General features: G+C 41.2%; 1 protein-coding gene across 3 annotated transcripts in view; it reads right to left on the reverse strand.

Moving 5' to 3' along the window:
* TMEM45A (transmembrane protein 45A) overlaps positions 1-1,685 on the reverse strand; it is a 64,829-nt gene extending 63,144 nt beyond the window's left edge. For 2 of the 3 annotated variants that reach the window (XM_041724939.1, XM_041725113.1), the window contains exon 1: positions 1,359-1,685. The gene's annotated coding sequence lies outside the window, so the exon portion shown is untranslated. Of the gene's footprint in view, positions 1-259; positions 278-1,358 lie in introns of those variants that run through there. The other variant, XM_041725250.1, reaches the window with a different exon arrangement.
* Between the last annotated feature and the right edge of the window lie 18,713 nt (positions 1,686-20,398).

Consider the following 20,398-nt stretch of genomic DNA (forward strand, 5'->3'; position numbering starts at 1 on the left):
CAAGAGGTCAGCCCTCGGCAAATGCTAAGCTGCTAGGCCAGAGCTCAGAATGGTGGCGGGGACCCCGGCAGGCGGCAGAGGAAGCCGAGAAGGAAGGAAATGGAGAGGGAGTCCAACAGCAAAGACTCTCTGGTGCCAGAACTATGGTTTAGCCCAGGTTAACTCACTTCGCCCTCGAGACAGCCCGTGAGGTAGGTGCTATGAATATCTCCACATTACGGAGGGGGAAACTGAGGCACAGATGGGCTGAGTAACTTACCCGAAGTTTAAACGGTGGGGTCTTGGGTTGAACCAGGCCAACGGGCCCTTGCCGTTGTTGCTCAGCGACACTGTTCCCTCTAACTCTGCCCATCGCTGAAAACCACTTCAAACTGTTCCACCCACTGTTTGCACTACCATCCTGATGCAAAAACACTCTGCAACTTGCAATTATGGCACCAAATCCCCACCTATTGCTCTCTGAGCCAGAAATTACACGTCAATTCGGGCCAGATCTGCCGTGACAGAAAATATAACATAGGACAAAGTCTCAAATCCAAAGCATTGCTCAAACAAAATTACAGATATTTTTAATGGAATGGGCCTCGGGCCACTCACCTAGCTCAATATTTGCTATCATGTCCCTTCTAAATCCTGAAATATGTGCCACAATGATCTGCAAGTATCCACATCTATGACCCTAAGTAATAGTTTGATAGGATTATGGGATTAACATACAAGTATAAGGTCATCAATGCATATAATCATCTGTCACATATTCAATGTGTTTTGTTTTTTTTTAACAACCATAAAGGAATTTGGCCTCCCACTATGAACAGCAGAACACAGAAAAGACATATTTGGGTTACAACTACATTCACACGTAAGTGAAACACCAGTTACCTATGGAATTCAGAATGTGAGTTACTTAATATTAAACATCCTAACAGAAGCAGAAGTTTCCTTAACTCGGAATAAATCTGGTAACTTTCCCAATCTTCTGTCAAAACAGTCAGGGAAGGGCGACTGGATAAAGATTTCAGCTTTAACAAATGTGCACTCTGTCCCCGCAGAAGGAAAACCGGAAAAGAAATTCATCAGTGGACTCAGCCCCGAGGTCTGGGGAGGGTCGCGACAGGATACCAGCTAAATCTCTGCTCCCAGGAAACTTTTAAAACGACACACACGTAACCGCCCCCCTCCCCAAATTAAAGTGTTAGCAAAGCAGAAGAAAGGGAAGCTGGGGGGCTGGGGGGGCTGGGGGGGTCTGCGCGGGGCGCGCCGTCTGCATCCCCGCGGGGAGCAGGTCCGAGGAGCAAAACCGCGCAGCAGAGAGACCCCGCGGGCGCAGTGAGCTCCCCGCCGTCTCCCCAACTTACCCAACTTGCTGTGTTTACCCCACACTATTTTTCTCACTTTGCCAGTGTTAAATCAGACAGCAGCTGGGCTTTTGTTGTTGCTGATGCCAGAGCCCCATGAAAATTAAACTGTGCGCTGGACGGGCTCTGGCCGCGTCTCAGTTAGCGGGGGTGGGGGGTGGGGGCGGGGGCGGGGGGCGCTGGAAGCTGGGATCCTCGGTGGCTTCTCTGGGAATACGAATAATAGTAAGTGGCCGGCGGCCGAGGACGTGGGGGACGTGCCCAGCTGACGTGGGGCCCGCCAAGGGGCCGCACAGCCCCTCGGCGCAGCTGTCCAGATGTGCCTCATCTGGGCCCCCCCCGGGGCACGGAGCTCGGCGGGCCGGCGGCCCGGAGCCGCAGCTCATTGGCGGCCGCGCCCCCTTGCTGGCCGCCCATTGGCCCGGCCGCCCGCCACTCCCGCCGTGGCCCCGCCCCCGCCCCGCCCCCGGCCGCCGGGCGGGCTCGCTGCATCCCCGCCGGGGACCTGGGGGCGCGGCGCGGGCGCTGATGTGGCAGTCGGCGGGGCAGCGGGCCGGGGGCCGGGCCGGGGGCGGGGGCGGGGGCCGGGGGCCGGGACCCGCACCGCCGGGCCTCGGGCCGCCAGGCTGCTTGGCTTCAGCAGCACGACGACCGCAGCCTGTTCTTGGGCTGAAATCCAGGCGCGCCGAGCTGGCGCGAAGCCCCTGCATTTCCGAGGGAAGAGCCCGGCCCGGGACGCCCCCCCCGCCCCCAGCCGTGCAGGCCGCGCCCGACCATTGCGCTCGCCCGGCTTCTCTGGGAGCAAATAGCAAAATGCGAGAGCCTGTTTCTGGGGACAGTACAGTTCTGTGGGTGGGGGCGGGGGGGGACTTTGAATGAATCCTTCATTGAAGACCTTAGTAACCAGAAAGGTGGCTGTTTCTGCCGGAGAAGCCCAGTGCCGGTTACAGGAGGGCTTTGGGAGGCCCAAGTGGCTGGCTTGGAGGCTTCGTTGTTGTTGAGTGTCGGTAGTCGTAGAAACATGGCAAATATTGCTTTATTCTGTGAGAATTTAGACAGAACGGCACCAAACGATACTTTGATTCTGGGGAAATCGTCAAGGGGTTGACTGGCTGGTAGATTAGTTGGGGTGGGAAGGGTTGGGCTGCAAATCAATCACAATTATAAGGATATGATAGAAATGTGACCTCACTGAAACATGAAGAGGCCAAGAGCAACACGCCATGAGATGTTCCAGGCCTTGTTCTAAACAATTTTGCCCACATTTTCATATGTAATTCTCACAACCATCTTATGAAGTAGATACTATAATTACCTCCATTTTCAGGGAAGGCTACTACGATATAGAGAAGCCTCGTCTAGCCTGCCACCAGGGTCTCCAAATTATGCTTGTGGTACCGCATCATAAGTATTTACCGTTATGACCTTACCATTTGCCAGGAGGGGTAGGTCAGAATTTATTGAGTGCCTGCCTCCACCTTCTAAAGTTTTCACTACACAGATGATGTCCTTGTGGTTGTTATATTTGTTACCTATTCCTCTGCAACAGATTATCACAAATTTATTATTGCACAGTTTCTAAGGGTCAGGAGCCCAGCCATGACTTAACTGGATCTTCTGCTTAGAGTCTCACAAGGTTGCAATCAAGATGTCTGACAGGCTGCGTCCTCATCTGAAAGTTCAACTGGAAAAGAATCCGCCTCTGTGCTCCCTTCGGCTGTTAGTGGCGTTCGTTTCTTTGCAGTTATAGGGCTGAGTTCCAGTTTCTTTCTGGATGTCAGCTAGCAGCTGCCCTCACTTCCTAAAGTCTAGCTCTGCGCTTCCTAAAAGCCATGAGGTGAAGATCATGGGGGGCCCCCTTAGAGTCTGCCTGACACAGTGGGCTAATCAGACAGGTTGGTCTAGCTAGCTCTGATCACAATGTGATCACATCTTCACAAACCCTCCAAAAAAGTTAGGATACTGCTCAGCCAGTTAAAAAAAAATATGTGAGTGGATTAACAGTATTCAATCCCTCTAGCAGTCATGGAAGCCCACAAAGGAGAGCTGGCTGGCCATTGAAATTAATCATGAGTTTGGTTTTCTGGAACATTTGTAATCTAATGATGGATGCAGCTTTTATCTAAAAAGCTACTCAACAATGAACTGATTGTCAAGGTATATGATTAACCCTCCACACTCATTACCACTGACAAGCATCTGATATCATTAACTATCGGAACAGTTATCTACTAAAAAAGATTCCTGGGAATTCTACTTGCAAGAAAATGGAGTAGACATTTTCCCCCATTTCCTCTGCTAGTACAAGTAAAAATCCTGATTTATTATCAGGCATACCCTATTTTACGGTGTTTTGCTTTGTTGTGCTTCTCAGATATTGGTTTGTTTGGTTTTTTTTTTTAATTAAAGTTGTGGCAACCCTGTGTTGAGCAAGTCTAGTGGTGCCATTGTTTTGAACAGCATTTGTTTACTTTGTGTCTCCATGTAACATTTTGGTAATTCTCATAATATTTCAAATTTTTTCATTGCCATTATTTTGTTACAGTGATCTGTGACCAGTGATTATGACTTACTAAAAGCTCAGATGATAGCATTATTTAGAAACAAAGAACTTTTTAATTAATGTATGTATATCATTTTTTTAGACATAATGTTATTGCACACTTAACAGACTTAGTTGTAAGTATAACTTTTATATGCACTGGGAAACCAAAAAGTTCATTTGACTCACTTTATTGCAGTATTCACTTCAGTGCAGTGGTCTGGAACCAAACCAGAACTATCTCCAAGGTATCCTTGTTTAAATAAGCAGAGGAAGACTTTGAAAGGCTGCAAGTAGAAGGGAGAAAGACTAGTAACCTAGGGACCCAAGGAATGAATGATGGCGAGTTCCCTAGGTGTTCTTTTTGTCTCATTGGCCCAGACTTGGAAAACTACAGACAAATTTCCCCCATAAACATATATTTAAAAAACACTTAATAAAATATTAGCAAATAGAATTCAGCAATATATAAAACTAATTAATTGTACACCATGACCAAGTGGATTTTTTCCAAGGATGGAAGGCTTGTTTAATATTCAGTTGGGGTAATCCATGATATCAACAGCCTAAAGGAGAAAAAATCACACAGACCTATCAATCAATACAGAATGGACATGTCACAAAATTCAGTACCATAAAAATGTTCAGAAAGAAGGGAATGTCCACAATTTGTCTTACAAAAAAACCTATATCTAGTAACGTAAAAGACTAGATGTTTCTCATATATAAGTTGTGACTTTATTTCTATAACATCCTTTGCAATGACAGAAACACCCAAGTTCCCCCTTCCCATCCTAACTCATCCTCTGACTCGAGTGGCCACTCCATCTCTAGCGATGCTCAGTGGCTTCCAGGTCTGAGTTGTTCAGGGTCAGCCACAGCCTTGAGTCTGGCCAAGGAGATGATTAAACAGCTCAGCTTCTCTTAAAAAAGAGAGAGAGAGAGAGAAAAGAGAAAGGGAGAACAGCTTCATGATTGTCAGGGGTTAAGGAGGTGGGAGTGGGGGCAGGAGAGAAAGGAGTATGGCATTAAAAAGGTAACATGAGGGATCCTGTACTGACGGGCATGTTCTGTAGCTTGACTGTATCCATGGCATATTGTTGGCATATTGTGCTATAATTTTCCAAAATGTTACCACTGAGGAAAACTGTAAATGGTACATGAGCTGTCTCTGTATTATTTCATACAGCTGTGTGTGCATCTGCAATTATCACAAAATAAGAAAGCTTAATTTAAAAAAATATTTTTGTGCTTTATCTCCCCTCCTGGTCGATCTAGTAAAGCAGTTTGGTCACTACACAAAAATGCAGCTCTCTCCAGAAAGAGATAATATCTTCCCAGCTACTTCCTGGGTAATGTTCTAGATGGAGGGGGTGGAGGGTTATACAGAAGTATTTTTGAAAATTCAGAATCCTGCCCTGACTTTTCTTGGGCATAAAGTTTCATAATTTCCCCTAATGGCACCTCTAAGCCATCTAGGTTGGTACACCTTCCAGGTGGAGGCTGGCCCAAAGAGGGCCTAGAGGATTCAAATTTTATTTTGGTTCAGCCACCTGCATTCTCTTCTTGGATTGACATGGTCCTGGATCATAAGGATAATGAGCATTTGGTTGAGTACATTGCCCACTGAGCCTCCCAAGCAGGCCCAACTGGAGGACATAAGGGAAGGGATCTCTCCATAAGTTTTGTTAAAATGTGTTTGTCTTTCTTGCACCTGACCCTCTAGACAAAAGATGTGGGAGGGAAGAGGGTATGATTAGGAAAGAAGTGGGGTTGAAGCCACTGATATGGATTTTATAGAAATAAAGGGAGAGCAACAAGAGGACACCATTAACCCCTAGGACATAGGGAGGGGTGGATGGGAACATCCATGGGAACATTGTCTTTCAGAACTGCCCTTGGAGGCTTTCTCCCTCAAGGAAAATGCCATGATGCAACTCTCCAAAACTGTCGCAAGCATCTTAAATGACACAGTGGGTATGTCATTCCCAGTCAGACAGCTCTGACCACAATTTAATAGCTGTTCCCTTTAACCTTACGATAAAGTCTATTGGAAACAAGAGGTGACTCCAGCTCCTACATCTTACCTGACAGGACACCTGTCAACACCTCTGAATATTTTTTTCTTCACTCCCATTATCAGTCATCCCATGAGCTAGTGACATAGACAAACAGAACACGTTGGACTATCTACCTTTGGGTAGTCTTTTCAAAAACAGGGACTAGCTGCAGTTATTTGAACCTAACTGGGAATCTTTAAAAAAAAAAAAAAGATTTTATTTATTTATTCTTAAGAGACACACAGAGAGAGGCAGAGAGAGAAGCAGACTCTTCATAGGGAGCCCGATATGGGACTTGATCCCAGGACCCTGGGATCATGACCGGAGCCAAAGGCAGATGCTCAACTACTGAGCCACTCAGGTGCCCCTTAACTGGGAATCCTAAGGCTTACCAACTACGAGGGAGGCCACGCTGGAGGCATTGTCAGTCTATACCCCCTATCCCACACTGATGCAGACCTCCCTGAGTAGAGACTTTCCAACAGTTTTAACAACCCGGTCTTTCCAGGGACACCATGTGCATCCCCAAGAGTGTATTTCTTGAAGTGAAGGCCAGACACTAACTTGCCTCCCTCCCCAAAACACAGAGACTTACACAAGAGACTTACAAGTGTGTGAACAAAAACCACCAGTGGATCATGTAACTCTCAGGCCAAGGAGATCTCTCCAAACTGAGACTATCCTTAGTTACTTGAAGATGCTTCTTAGAAAGATAAATGACTCATTACTTATGTGGAACTTCCTGGAATCTTCTCCCACAATGAGAGTCATCTAGAAAAAAACTGGCATAGGGACAGCTGGGTGGCTCAGTCAGTTAAGCATCTGCCTTCAGCTCAGATCATGATCCCAGGGTCCTGGGATGGAGCCCTGCATCAGGCTCCCTGCTCAGCAGGTTGCCTGCTTCTCCCTCTCCCTCAGCCACTCCTCCTGCTTGTTCTTTCTTTCTCTCTCTCTCTCTCTCTCTCTCTCTCTCTCTCAAATGACTAAATATTTTAAAAAGGAAAAAATGGCACAAAATTTACCCTTTACTCTAGCTGAAATGATCCTGTTCCTCAAAGACATTCAGATCAGGATTATGAAGGATGACAGACTGTCTCCTTATGGGCCAAGACAGAGTCTGTACAATTATAAATATGTCCTCAAAGTCTCACTTCTCGTTCAGGGCTCTGGTTTTAGCACAGGAGACATATCAAGGCTGCTTGTTCAGTTTCCTTTGTAGGTCTGCTAGGTTTTCTGCTAAGTCTTGGGCTTGATTTTCATCACCATATATTAATCTTTGCAAGTGATGAAGATCTCTTCAAACATTGCCTTTGAGATCTCCTTGCTTTTGTAGCCGAGGTCAAGCTTATGGTCGGTGGAACTGAGCCTGTCATTCTCTTCTTTGAGGCAACTAACAAAAACCTGTCAACCCTATAATTCATATAACCTAATCCAATACTATTCAAGTGCTGACCCTGTGTTACAATCTAGTGTTTCCTCTTCCACCTATAAGAAGTAAGAAGCTGAGTAACTGTGATGCTAGACCATGCCAGAGATTACTCTGCCCCTCCTCCACAGCAATGGGATCCTTGCTGTCATCTCATCAGCCAGTAATCCAATTCTAGAGGCCCATTCTAATTTTCAGGGTTCCAGTACTATTTCCAGTAACATGTCTTAGTTTGGGTTCCCCTTCCCCAAAAATCAGAAAAATCAGAATCTCTCTTCTTGGGGTAAGAATTTGGATGCAGGTAGTTTACTTGCTAGTTGACCTCAGGAAGCAGGAGCAAGGGAGAAGAGAGAACAAGGCAAAGAAAGAGGAAGAGCCATTAATATGGTGTGTTATCAAGGTCATTCCTGTGGCTAACGGAGACTAGCACCTGAGAATCCTACAGAATGCTTCTCATAATGGTCTTCCTGAAGGATGGGAGCCTGGAGCATTTATTCACCAGTTCCTGTCCTCCACTGGTTGAAAGTTAGCCCTGAAGGTATGAACTCTTCTGCTTTTCCAGACTGTATTTGCTCTCTTTTGTCCTCAGAGAAGTGTGAGGCCAAAAGTGAAAAGGTCCACATTCAGTGTTTGATGTGAGAAGCTGTTCCCCTGAAGTAAGGTTGTGCTCATAAGGAATTCCCTGCTACAGCTGCATTAGAAATCTGAAGTGGCTTCAAGGGATGCGACATGAGGCCATCGGCTCAGGGCCATCGGCTATAACTTAGCTAATAGAAGACAAAAATTAAATAGTAGAAAATAAATACTAAATTCTTTAAAAGTCAATGAAAGGGAGAAAAGAGGACATAGGACAGGTGGGATAAATAGAAAGCATGTAGTAACATGGTAGATTTCCATTAAGTATGGAATATATCAGTAATTACATTACATGTAAATAAAACAAACAAAAGAGGTGTTGTCAGGGTAGACAAAACACACATACACACACAACTATATGCTATTTTAAAAAAAAGCACCTAAAATAAAATGAAGACTAATCAAAAGAAAGCTAATACAATTATATTAATAACCAAACAAGATAGACTTTACTGCCAAAAATATTTAAAATGACAGAGATATTTCATAATGATAAAAGATTCAATGCACCAGGAAGATATAACCATTCTATCACATATGCCCAATAACACAGCTTCAAACTATACAAAGCAAAAATTGGCAGAACTATAGTATAGAGGGACAAATCCACAATCATATGGGATATTTTAATCACCTCTCCATGTGACTTATAAAACAAATAGACAAAACAAAATTTTAAAGGTGTAGAAAATCAAACATCTGCATTATACATATTCTTTTCAAATACAGATGACTCATTTACAAACAGTGATTTCAAACTAACCCATGACATAAGAATCAACAAGTTATAAAGATTTTGAAATCATACAAGTTATGCTTTCTGACCACAATGAAATAAATCTAGATATCAATAGCTAAAAGTAAATATAGTACGTCCATGATTTGAAACATTTGAAAAATATACTTTGGTCAAAAATGCAGTCACAATGGGAACAAGAAAATGTTTCAGCTGAATGCTAGTGTATGAAAAGTTTTGGGATGTAGGGAAGTTGAAAATTGATAGTATTATTAAAAATGGCTGGAAAATCAATAATGGAAGCATCTACCTCAAGAATATAGCCAAAGATGAGCAAATTTAACCCAAAGAAGGTAGAAAAAGGGAAATAATAAAAGCAGGAATATATAGATTTAAAAATGAACAGGGAGTCTACTTGAAGATTCTCTCCCTCTGCCCCACCCCTCCTCTAAAATAAATAAATAAATCCTTAAAAGGAAAAATGAAGTAAATGCCAAAAGTTCAGAAACAGGGACGCCTGGGTGGCTCAGCGGTTTAGCATCTGCCTTCAGCCCAGGGCATGATCCTGGAGTCCCCGGATCGAGTCCCATGTCGGGGTCCCTGCATGGAGCCTGTGTCTCTGCCTCTCTCTGTGTCTCTCATGAATAAATAAATAAAATATTTTTTTTTAAAAAAGTTCAGAAACGGCTGAAGCAAAACCAGTAAGTCACTGAAGTAGAAATTAGTAAAAAGTTACTGTACACATACCAAAAAGATAGTTTGCCAAACAGGACACTCAAACCAAAACATGGAATGAGGCTCAGGGATGTATTGTTATAAAACAGCTTTTGTAGTGAGAAAGCAGTGAGTGTTTACGCTTCACAGGACGGGCTGCATTTGGGTTTTGGGTTTTCCTATCTTATAGGGAATTGGTCAATGGTTGCCTCATACCAACCTTGGGAAACAGTTTAAGTTTTGCTTATGGTCTTCAGAGGCATAAGCAAGAAATGACTCAGGTCAAGGTAGTCTTGCAAAATAGGCTAAATTAATCTTTGTATGACTAAACTGGTTTTGTCTGCTCGGGGAATTTCAAGGTTGGTCTCGGTTTGTTTTTTATTTTAACAATGTGTATGTACTGATATGAAAAGATGTTCACAATATACTCTTAAGGGACACCTGGGTGGTTCGGCGGTTGAGCGTCTGCCTTCAGCTCAGGGCGTGATCCTGGGATCGAGTCTTGAATTGGGCTCCCCACAGGGAGCCTGCTTCTCCCTCTGCCTGTGTCTCTGCCTCTCTGTGTCTCTCATGAATAAATAAATAAAATCTTTTTTAGAAACCCAATATACTCTTAAATAGGAAAAAAAGTAGAACATCAGTTATTTTAAGTGTGTTTATAAATGTATAAAAATGTTATGTCAGGAGATTGGTATGAGGCATGACTTTTACTCTACTATATATACTAGAAGGCTTTTTAGATTTATTTTTACAATAAGTATCCTTATGTTATATATTTTCAACTTTTAATTTTTAAATAATTTAAAAATTACAGAAAGATATCAAGATCAGTACAAAGAACTACAGTACAACTTTTGTGCAGATTCTCCAAATCATTAACAGTATACTACCAACTTTGAGCTGTCTCTATCTCATATATATATTAACATAAATATATATACATGTTTTTCCTGAACCATTTAAGTAATCTGACATAATGTTCCATTTCCCATTGATACTTTAATGTATATTTCCTTTAAAAAGTCACTCTCCTGCATAATCTCAGTACGACCATCAAAATCAGAAAATTAATACAAATACAATGTTACCAGCCAATTCAAACATTCAAGTTTCAACAACTCTTCCAATAATGTACTTTATAGGTCAAGATCCAATGTAAGATTTTGTGTGCATTTGTCACAGTTCTTTGCTCTCCTTCATTCTTAAACAGTCCTTCAGTGTTTCCTTGCCTTTTATTATCCAGATTTTGTTTTTTTGAAGAGTATAGGTCAGCTACTTTGTAGGACCTCTTTCATTTGGAATTTGTCTGATGTCTCCTTATGACTTTTGCATTTTCAGCAGCAATACCGCAAAAATATTATGCTTTTCCTCAGTGCATTGGATCAGAAGGCCCACGATGTTGATTTGCCTTATTACTACTGGTGATGTTAATTTTACCCCTTGGTAAGATGATGTCTGCCAGGTTTTCTACTATAAAGTTAATTTTATATATACATATATTTAAGTATATATATAATACTTCTTACATAAGTAATTAATAATTGTTTTGTGGGAAAATACTTTGAAGCTATATATACATTTATTAGTCAACATTCTACTATGAAATAAACTTTTCCTTCTTTCCCATTTATTTGCTTATTTATTTAATCTGTATGGATTAATGAATTCCTATTCATAATGGGTAACACTGTGACTTTTAAAATTTTGAATCATTGTATATTTCTTCACTTTCTGGTACATGATGTTCCCAGATCAACTGGCATTTTTATCTGCTTTAATACTGGAGTCAGGGACCCTAGGTGGCTCAGCAGCTGAGCATCTGCCTTTGGCTCAGGGCATGATCCCGAGATTGGGGATCGAGTCCCGCATCGGGCTTCTTGCAGGGAGCCTGCTTCTCCCTCTGCCTGTGTCTCTGCCTCTCTCTCTCTCTCTCTCTCTCTCTCTCTCATGAATAAATAAATAAAATCTTTTTTAAAAAAATCCTGGTGTCAACTATTTCTTCAAGTATCCCTGGTTCACTGTGGTGGAAAATAGTATTTAGAAACCAAGAAAGGAGCCAGATGTACTCACTGCTATTGCGTCATTACTTCTAGGCCCTTTAGTGGAGTACATATGTGCATGTGTACATTTCGGTAAAATATCATCATTATATATGGTAACATTTTCTATTATCATACTTATTATGGTAACACTTAATTTCCTGATTTTAATGGTTGTGCTATGACTATGTAGGGGAATGTTATCCTTTTTTAAAAATACACATTGAATTATCTAGGGGTAGTAGGGCATTATGCCTGCCATTTGCTCTCAAATGGTTCTAAAAATAATAGCAATATATGAATTATATATAGAGAAAAATTTATGTGTATATATATGCACCTATATGCATTTATCCATATATGTATGCACATATATATATATACACAGAGAGACATACATATCTGTTTCAGTTTCAGTCCAACACCACAGGGCTTATTCAATAGCCTCTCCCACTTTCCATGGTTGTTTGTTTGTTTTTTATAATAAATTTATTTTTTATTGGTGTTCAATTTGCCAACATACAGAATAACACCCAGTGCTCATCCTGTCAAGTGCCCCCCTCAGTGCCCGTCACCCATTCACTCCCATCCCCTGCCCTCCTCCCCTTCCCACTTTCCATGTTTGAATCTCCTTCCTCGACCATGAGACAGCTGGCTCTCATGAACCTCGGTATATTTACTTATTGACTCAATCCCCATGAATGTAACTAAGTCTCCAGCTGCACTAGCAGATTTCTTATCCTAAGACATGCCATGTGGTACACATACACACTCCTACACATACCTACGCATGCATGTGAACCAACTACCACAGGTCTAACCCTTATCCCTGAGAAAGGGAAAAGAAAAGGAGGAGGAGAAGAGCAAAGAGAAGAGAGGAGAAAGGGGAGAGGAGGAGGAAGAAAGATTACCAAATGGCCTTTTGACTAAATTATTTCCCCATTATGGAAATAGAAGAAAAAAGAAGAGAAGAAGGAAAAGAGGAAGGGAGGGAGGGAATAAAGGAAATATGACCACTTTTTCTATAATTTCATAAAAGATTTAAGGCTTCTTCCAAATATAAATATGAAAAAATGCCTAGAAAAGACTCGAAAACGTTCCTAAAATATTCATCACACTTATGTCTAGGTAGTTGGGTTTTGAGTAATTTTTATCTGCTTGTTTGTCTTCCAGTTTTTCAACATGTAGTATATTATACTATTAAAATTGGCACTTTAAGGGATGCCTGGGTGGTTCAGTGGTTGAACGTCTGCCTTCGGCTCAGGGTGTGATCCTGGAGTCCTGAGATCGAGTCCCACATTGGACTCCTTGCAGGGAGCCTGCTTATCCCTCTGCTATGTCTCTGCCATTCTACCTTTCTGTGTCTCTCATGAATAAATAAAATCTTTTAAGATAAATAAAATTGGCATTTTAAAATAAAATAATGGAATAGATCAATGGAGCAGAATAGAAAGTCAGGAAATATATTCACATGTGAGATGCTTAATTGATGTTTGACAAAGATGCAAAGAAAATTCAATGGAGAAAGGATAGAGTTTTCAACAAGTTGCTGGAACAACTGGGTATTCATGTGAAAAAAAAAAGTTTTTTCCAAAACCTATCTCTGTTCATACTTTGCAATACATAAAAAAATTAACTCGAAATTGACCATAGAATTAAATGTAAAAACTAAAACTGTATAACTTCTAGAATACATAGGAGAAAATCTTTCATGACCTTGGGTTAGGTAAAAGTTTCTTAACTATACCAAAAGCACAACCCATAAAAAAAAAAAATTGAGAATTTGACTTCGTTAAAATTAAGAACTTCTGGGGCACCTGGGTAGCTCCATTGGTTAAGCATCTGACTCTTGGTTTCAGCTCAAGTCATGATCTCAAGTTCATGAGATTGAACCCCACATCAGGCTCTGTGCTCAATGCGGAGTCAGCTTGAGATTCTTTCTCGTCCTCTCCTTCTCTGCTCCCCTCCTTGCTCGCACTCATTCGTGCTCTCTGTCACACACACACAAATAAATAAATAAAATCTTTAAAAATTAAGAACTTCTGCTCTTTGAAAAACACTATGTTTTTAAAAGAATGAAAAGACAAGCCATCTATTGGGAAAAGACATTTGCAAATCACATACCTGATAAGGATTTGTATTCAGAATATATAAGAAACCCTTAAGAATCAAAACAAGTTTTTAAACTACCTAGATTTTTTTAATGGGCAAAATATTTAAACAGAATTTATTTTAAAAAATTACTTATGTCAAATAAGCACCCCCAAAAATGTTTAATATCATCCATTAGTCATTTGAGAAATGGAAAATGAGCACCACAGTGACATACCATGACATACCTGCTAGTGTAAGAGCACTCCAATTGGTTTTGAGGGTCAACCTGCTTTAAGCTTATGCACTCTTTGCTTGCTGACCCAAACCCCAGGCTTTCTAACAGAACTAACCTACTTCCCCTGACGTCTTGCCGACTGCTGGCCTTAAAAACAAAGGACCAAATTTTCTGGAAGGTAAGGCCTGACCACATTCAAAAACAGCCACCACTGACCACGGCATCCTCAATAAGAGATTCTGGAGGTGGAGTCTGACTGCCTTGCCAGGACGTGGTTCATTGAACCACAGGGGTAGCCTTTACCGAGAGATACTTGGGAGTTTTAATTACTGGCAGAAGGGAAGAACCTGAAAGGACAAATGATCAACAGCTCAGTACCAGCTTCTCCTGAACATAGCCATGTCACCATTTCCCACGCTTCCCTCCTTGAAAGGCCTCCTGTTACACCAGGACTAGGGAGATGGTCTGTGGGATGTTAGTCTACCACCTTCCTTGGTTGCCAGCTTCCTGAATAAAGCAACCTTCCCTTTCCCACCAACATTCATCTTGCCAGTGTTGCCTTTCAGGCAGCGAGCCACAGAATCTGAGTTTAGAAACTGAGTTCAGAAACAGTCCTCTTTCTGGGAACATTAGAATGGCTAAATTTAAAAAGTTTGGCCCCACCAAGTGCTGGTAAGAATGTGGAGCAACTAGAATTCCCAAGTACAGCTAGTGGGGATGTAGACTAGTACAGTCATTTTGGAAAACAGTTTGACAGTTACTTAAAAAGTTAAACAATACTTATCCCGGGGCCCAGCAATCCCGCCCCTAAAAAAAATGATAGCATGATGTCTACAGAAAGACTGTTACACAGATATATAACAATTTTATTTGTAATAGTCAAAAATTATATACAACCCAAATGTCCATCAACAAGTAAATGGGTAAGGGGCGCCTAGATGGCTCAGTTGGTAAAGCACCCAATTCTTGGTATTGGCTCAAGTCATAATCTCAGGGTTGTGAAATTGAGCCCCACATTGGGCTCATGCTCAGCATTGAGTCCACTTGGGATTCTCTCTCCCCCTCTCCCTCTGCCCCTCCTCTCTCTCTCAAATGAAATAGATAAATCTTTTTTTAAGCAGTTGGATAAACAGATTATGGCACCCCCATATAATGGATTCCTATTCAGCAATAATCAACTTGGATGAATCTCAAAATAATTACGCAGAGTAGAAGAAGTCAGACAAAAAAATGCATTCTGTATAATTCCATTCATATAAGTTTACAGAAAATGCAATTAGGGATCCCTGCGTGGCGCAGCGGTTTGGCGCCTGCCTTTGGCCCAGGGCGCGATCCTGAAGACTTGGGATCGAATCCCACGTCTGGCTCCGGGTGCATGGAGCCTGCTTCTCCCTCTGCCTGTGTCTCTGCCTCTCTCTCTCTCTCTCTGTGTGACTATCATAAATAAAAAAATTTTTTAAAAAGCTTAGAAAATGCAATTAATCTTTAGTGACAGAAAGTAAACAGATACGGGGTGGGGTGGGAGGGTCATGGGAAAAAGAAAGGGAGAACTTACAAAAGGACACAAGTGTGTACAAGTGTCAATATTTATCGAATTGGGAAATTTTACATTTAACAATGAAAAAAAGGATTAAATTATACAGTTTAAATATGTGCAGTTTATTGTATGCCAATTATACCTTTATAAGGCTCTTTTAAAATGGCATTTTCAAATAAACTAATGCTGTACAAAATATCATTATGTAAAAATATTTTATCCCAAAGGACCAGAGAAGCAAAGAAAAGCATGAGCTCTCCCCTCTTGGAAATGTGGTAGTAGCTTTCAGGAAGAATACTTGAGATTTTATTTATTTATTTACTCATGAAAGACAGAGAGAGGCGGAGACACAGGCAGAGGGAGAAGCAGGCTCCCTATGGGGAGCCCAGTGTGGGACTCTATCCAGGGACCCCAGGATCACACCCTGAGCCAAAAGCAGATGCAAAACTAGATCTATGATGTAGGGTACTAGGGGGGAAAAGATCAAGTTCTGTGTGACTGGGGCTCTTCCTAAAGGGAGATTGCAGATTGGGATGAGAAAGGGGTTTTTCTTTTTTTCCTTTCTTTCTTCGTTGTTATTATTTATTTATTTATTTATTTATTTATTTATTGGTGAGGAGAAGACAGGTGGCTAATAACAACAATGTCAACTACGTGAGCTTTTACCCAAGGGAAGCCTGGGTGGCTCAGTGGTTGAGGTTCTGCCTTGGTTCAGGGCATGATCCTAGGGTCCTAGGATCGAGTCCCGAATCAGGCTCCCCACAGGGAGCCTGCCTATGTCTCTGCCTCTCTCTGTGTGTCTCTCATGAATAAATAAATAAAATATTTAAATGCATACACACACACACAAGGGAATGGGCTGCCTTCCCAGCCCTGGCAATCACCAAGGAAAGCCTGGAACACACCTGGCCGGCCCATCGCTAGTGAAGTTCTTGATTCAAGTAAGAACTTGGATGAGACCATCAGATCAAATGATCTTTCTTTTTCCCCCACTGTTCTTGAGATGTAAGCAGCATACATCCCTGGATGAGTTTCAGGTGTACAGCATAAAGATTTGGCTTACGTATATTGCAAAGTGATTCCCACAAAAAGTTTAGCTAATATCCACCATCACATGCAGATACAATAGAAGGAAATGGGAAAAAATTGTTTTCTCCTTGTAATGAGGATGGATGAGTTTCAGGTGTACAGCATAAAGATTTGGCTTACGTATATTGCAAAGTGATTCCCACAAAAAGTTTAGCTAATATCCACCATCACATGCAGATACAATAGAAGGAAATGGGAAAAAATTGTTTTCTCCTTGTAATGAGGACTTTTAGGATTTACTCAGCAGCTTTCACATATGTCATACAGCAGGGGTAACTATAACCATCACGTTGTGCATTATATCCCTACTACTTATTTATCATATGATGTTTAAAAGTCCTCTGATTTTCTTTCTCTGGCTTCTCCCCCATTTTTTTTTCCCTATTTGCTTCCGCGGTTTCCTGGAAATGGTGGCTTGTCATTATCTTACTATGTTTGCAAATGGAGGGGAAAATAAAGCCACTTGTTTATAAGGACATAGTGAGAAGGCTTGAAACACATATTAACAGGTGATGGATGTATTTCAGAGATAAGAAGAGAGATTCCTGAGAAAGCACTTGGCTGACTCTGTAATCGTATTAAAATGGCTCAGGACCAGCACAACATTATTATTACCCCTTAATGAATGGCTAACCAGTGCCCATCCCAAACGAAAAATCCAAACAAATAGACACAATAGTCATTATGAAGACTTCATTAGTTTGCACTTAGCCCTCCACCAAAACACTTGAAGGCAATTTACATAATAGCAATGAAAATATGTGCAGTGAGGAAAGATGTGGAGGGAGGAAGTGGGAGGGAAGGAGGAAAGAAGAGTTTGAGACAACGTCCTCTTCATTAAAGTCTGAAAGCAGCTGGATGGGGCGTTTGATGCTGTGCTAAAAGGTTTTGATTAAACTCTCTAAACAATGAGGAGCCTGGCAAGGTCTTTAAGCTAGAGACTGACACAATCATGTGTTTTTAAGAGTTATCTCTGAGGAAGTGATGTGTTGATTTTTGTTGACTACCTGCCTTCCTCGCTGGAATGTGAGCTTCTGGAAGACAGGGTGCTTTTATGTTTTGCTCACTGGTGTATCCCCAGCACAGCACTGGCAGTCAAAAGTTTTTCATTGAATGAGCAAATGAATCCAATGAGTAGGCTGGGAAGAGACTCAGAGATCATGAGCCAAGGCAAGGTGTGACTAGGCTTTGGGTTTAAGCCACTCAAGACCTGCGGGGCACACATGCATGCATATAAGCTGGGGGAAAGAGGCTGGGTAAAATAGAGGGGTTTCATAGTTCACTACTGCTTTTTGTTCAGTTGGCTGTTTATTGAGATATAATTGGCTTAGAACATGATGTTTAATTCAAATATGCAACATAATGATTCAGTATCTGTATATATTGGGAAATGATCACCATAATAAGTCTCCTTCACATTCATCACCATACATAGTTACAATTCTTTTTCTTGTAATGAGAACTTTTAAGATCTATTCTTTAGCCACTTTCAACTATGCAATATAATATTGCTGACTAGAGTCACCATCCTGTACATTATATCCCCGTGACTTATTTTATAATTGGAGGTTTGCCCCTTTTGACTACCCTCACCCCCACCTCTAGCAACTACCAGTCTGGTCTCTGTATGTATGAGTTCAGGGGCTTTGGGGTTTTTTTTGTTTGTTTCTTAAGATTCCACGTGTAAATGAGATCATATGGCTTTTGACTTTCTTTGTCTGACTTATTTTACTTAGCCTAACCCCTCAAGACCCACTCATGTTGTCAAAAATGGAAAGATTTCCTTCTTTTGATGGCTAAATAATACTCCAGTGTGTGTGTGTGTGTGTGTGTGTGTGTGTGTGTGTGTATGTGTGTGTATGTGTGCATCTTTTTTTACCTATTCATCCATTGATGGACGTAGGTAGCTTCTATGTCTTGGCTATTGGAAATAATATTTCAATAAACATGGGAATGCAGACATCCTTTCAAGTTAGTGTTTTCATTTCCTTTGGATAAATACCCAGAAGTGGATCTGTTTTAATTTTTTGTTTGTTTGTTTTAATTTTTTGAGTCATCTCCATACTGCTTTCCATAGTGGCTTCACCAATTTGCATTCCTATCGACAATGCACAAGGGTTCCCATTCACTATTGTTTTTTTTGCCTCACACCCCATATGTGTAGATGGGTCACAACTGTGCTCAGCCAATTAACGTGGTAACTGGCTGCAAAGCTACAGCAGAAATTTAGCTGAAATAGAAATATATAATCCAAAGTTAGAGTAGGATATTTAAAACTCCAAAGACAGAGAAAATTAGAATTTACAGTCCCTCCTCACCAGTTTAAAATTTCCCATTGTACCAAATGCAAATCATCTGCGCAGTATGTTAAGCCCTCTTTTTCCTTTCGTGCCCCATAGTGTGTCACCTTCCTTCATGTACATGTACCTTTAGCTATATTATGTCATAAAAATTACCCACTATTTATTTTGTTTAATCCAACCTCCAAGGGTTTTGATAAGAAATGCTATAGTTCTATTTGAAAGTAAAGGTAGTGGTTTTGTCATCAAATATACACTTCTCGGTTTCCAGCATTATCTGTCCCAACGACAGCTCAAGCCTGCCCCCTAGAGTAGAGTAAACCAGTGACGCTGAACTGTATTAAGTTCATAGTTCTGACCCTGGGCTTTCCCAGAAGAGTGCCATGTTCTTTTTGTTCATTTTATGTTTTATATGCTTCTGCATTATTTGAAAGTGTGTCAAGTATTACTTTTATAAGTAAAAAACAGTTTCCATTTTAAAGGGGAAATATTGGCTCCAAGAGAGTAATGTATAACAGTGTCTTACCTAAAATAGGCAGAAGGAACTCAAGTTTTAGGGCCTTGGTTGTTTAGAATCATACCCTCAAACCACATGGTTTGTATATGTATAGGTGCTACTATGCACGGTGCTGGACTCTGGGAATGCAAAGAAGATTAAGACATGGCTCCTGTTACTAAGAGACTAAGAGTTCACAGTATAAATGGAAAGACAGACATGTAATGAAGTCATTACATCATATGATAAAACCTACCTGAATTATACTATAACATGGAGGAGAATATGAGTGGACAGAGTCATTTTTATTTGTAAAGGGTGGAAGGAAGGAAGGAAGGAAGGAAGGAAGGAGAGCGATATAATGTTTTAACTAGTATTAGGCCAACTAACTCAAAATCACAATGCGAATTAATTGAATGTTGATACTCTCTAAACTGAGTAGAACTTAAAAGTAAAGTTCAAGTAAAAAGAAGCTTGAGAGTCAGTCTGAGTGTATATAGGTCAATATTGTCCAGTAGAAATATGAGACATATATATAAGTTTAAATTTCCTGGCAGCCGCATTGAGAACAGGGAAAACCAGATAAACCTAATTTTAATAATATATTTTATTTAACCAAAATATATACAAAATATCCTCATTTTTGTCTGAATAAATATAAGTTATAATGGGCCTGATATAGGGTAGTGGCAACGAGAATGAAGAGAATTGGGTGAATCCAAGTGATATTTAGAGGCAAAGTAGGCAGAAGCTGATGATTATTTGGATGGAGAAGGAGAGGAGTGCAAGATGGCTTCAAACCTAACCAGGTTCTCAGGTGACAACTGGCAAATGATGCTACCATTCACTGAGATACGGAATACGGGAGGAGTGGCAGACTGGGGACAGACAGTGCAAGAAAGCTTAGCTTACTTTTAAAAGATGAGTTTGAGATGCCTGTGAAATCTGCAACCAATTCTATGTCCACGGGCCAGCTGTGTATGTGAGTGTGGTGCTTTGGAGAGAGGTCTGCACCACAGGATCGATTTAGGGATCTTACTCATGTAGGTACGTAGCTGATGCCACGGGAATGTATGAAATTCCCCAGAGGGAATAAGGAGTGAGAGAAGTACCCAGGCAGAGTACAAAGGAAAACC

The sequence above is a fragment of the Vulpes lagopus genome, chromosome 1 (assembly GCF_018345385.1).
Source record: "Vulpes lagopus strain Blue_001 chromosome 1, ASM1834538v1, whole genome shotgun sequence".
NCBI lineage: Eukaryota > Metazoa > Chordata > Mammalia > Carnivora > Canidae > Vulpes > Vulpes lagopus.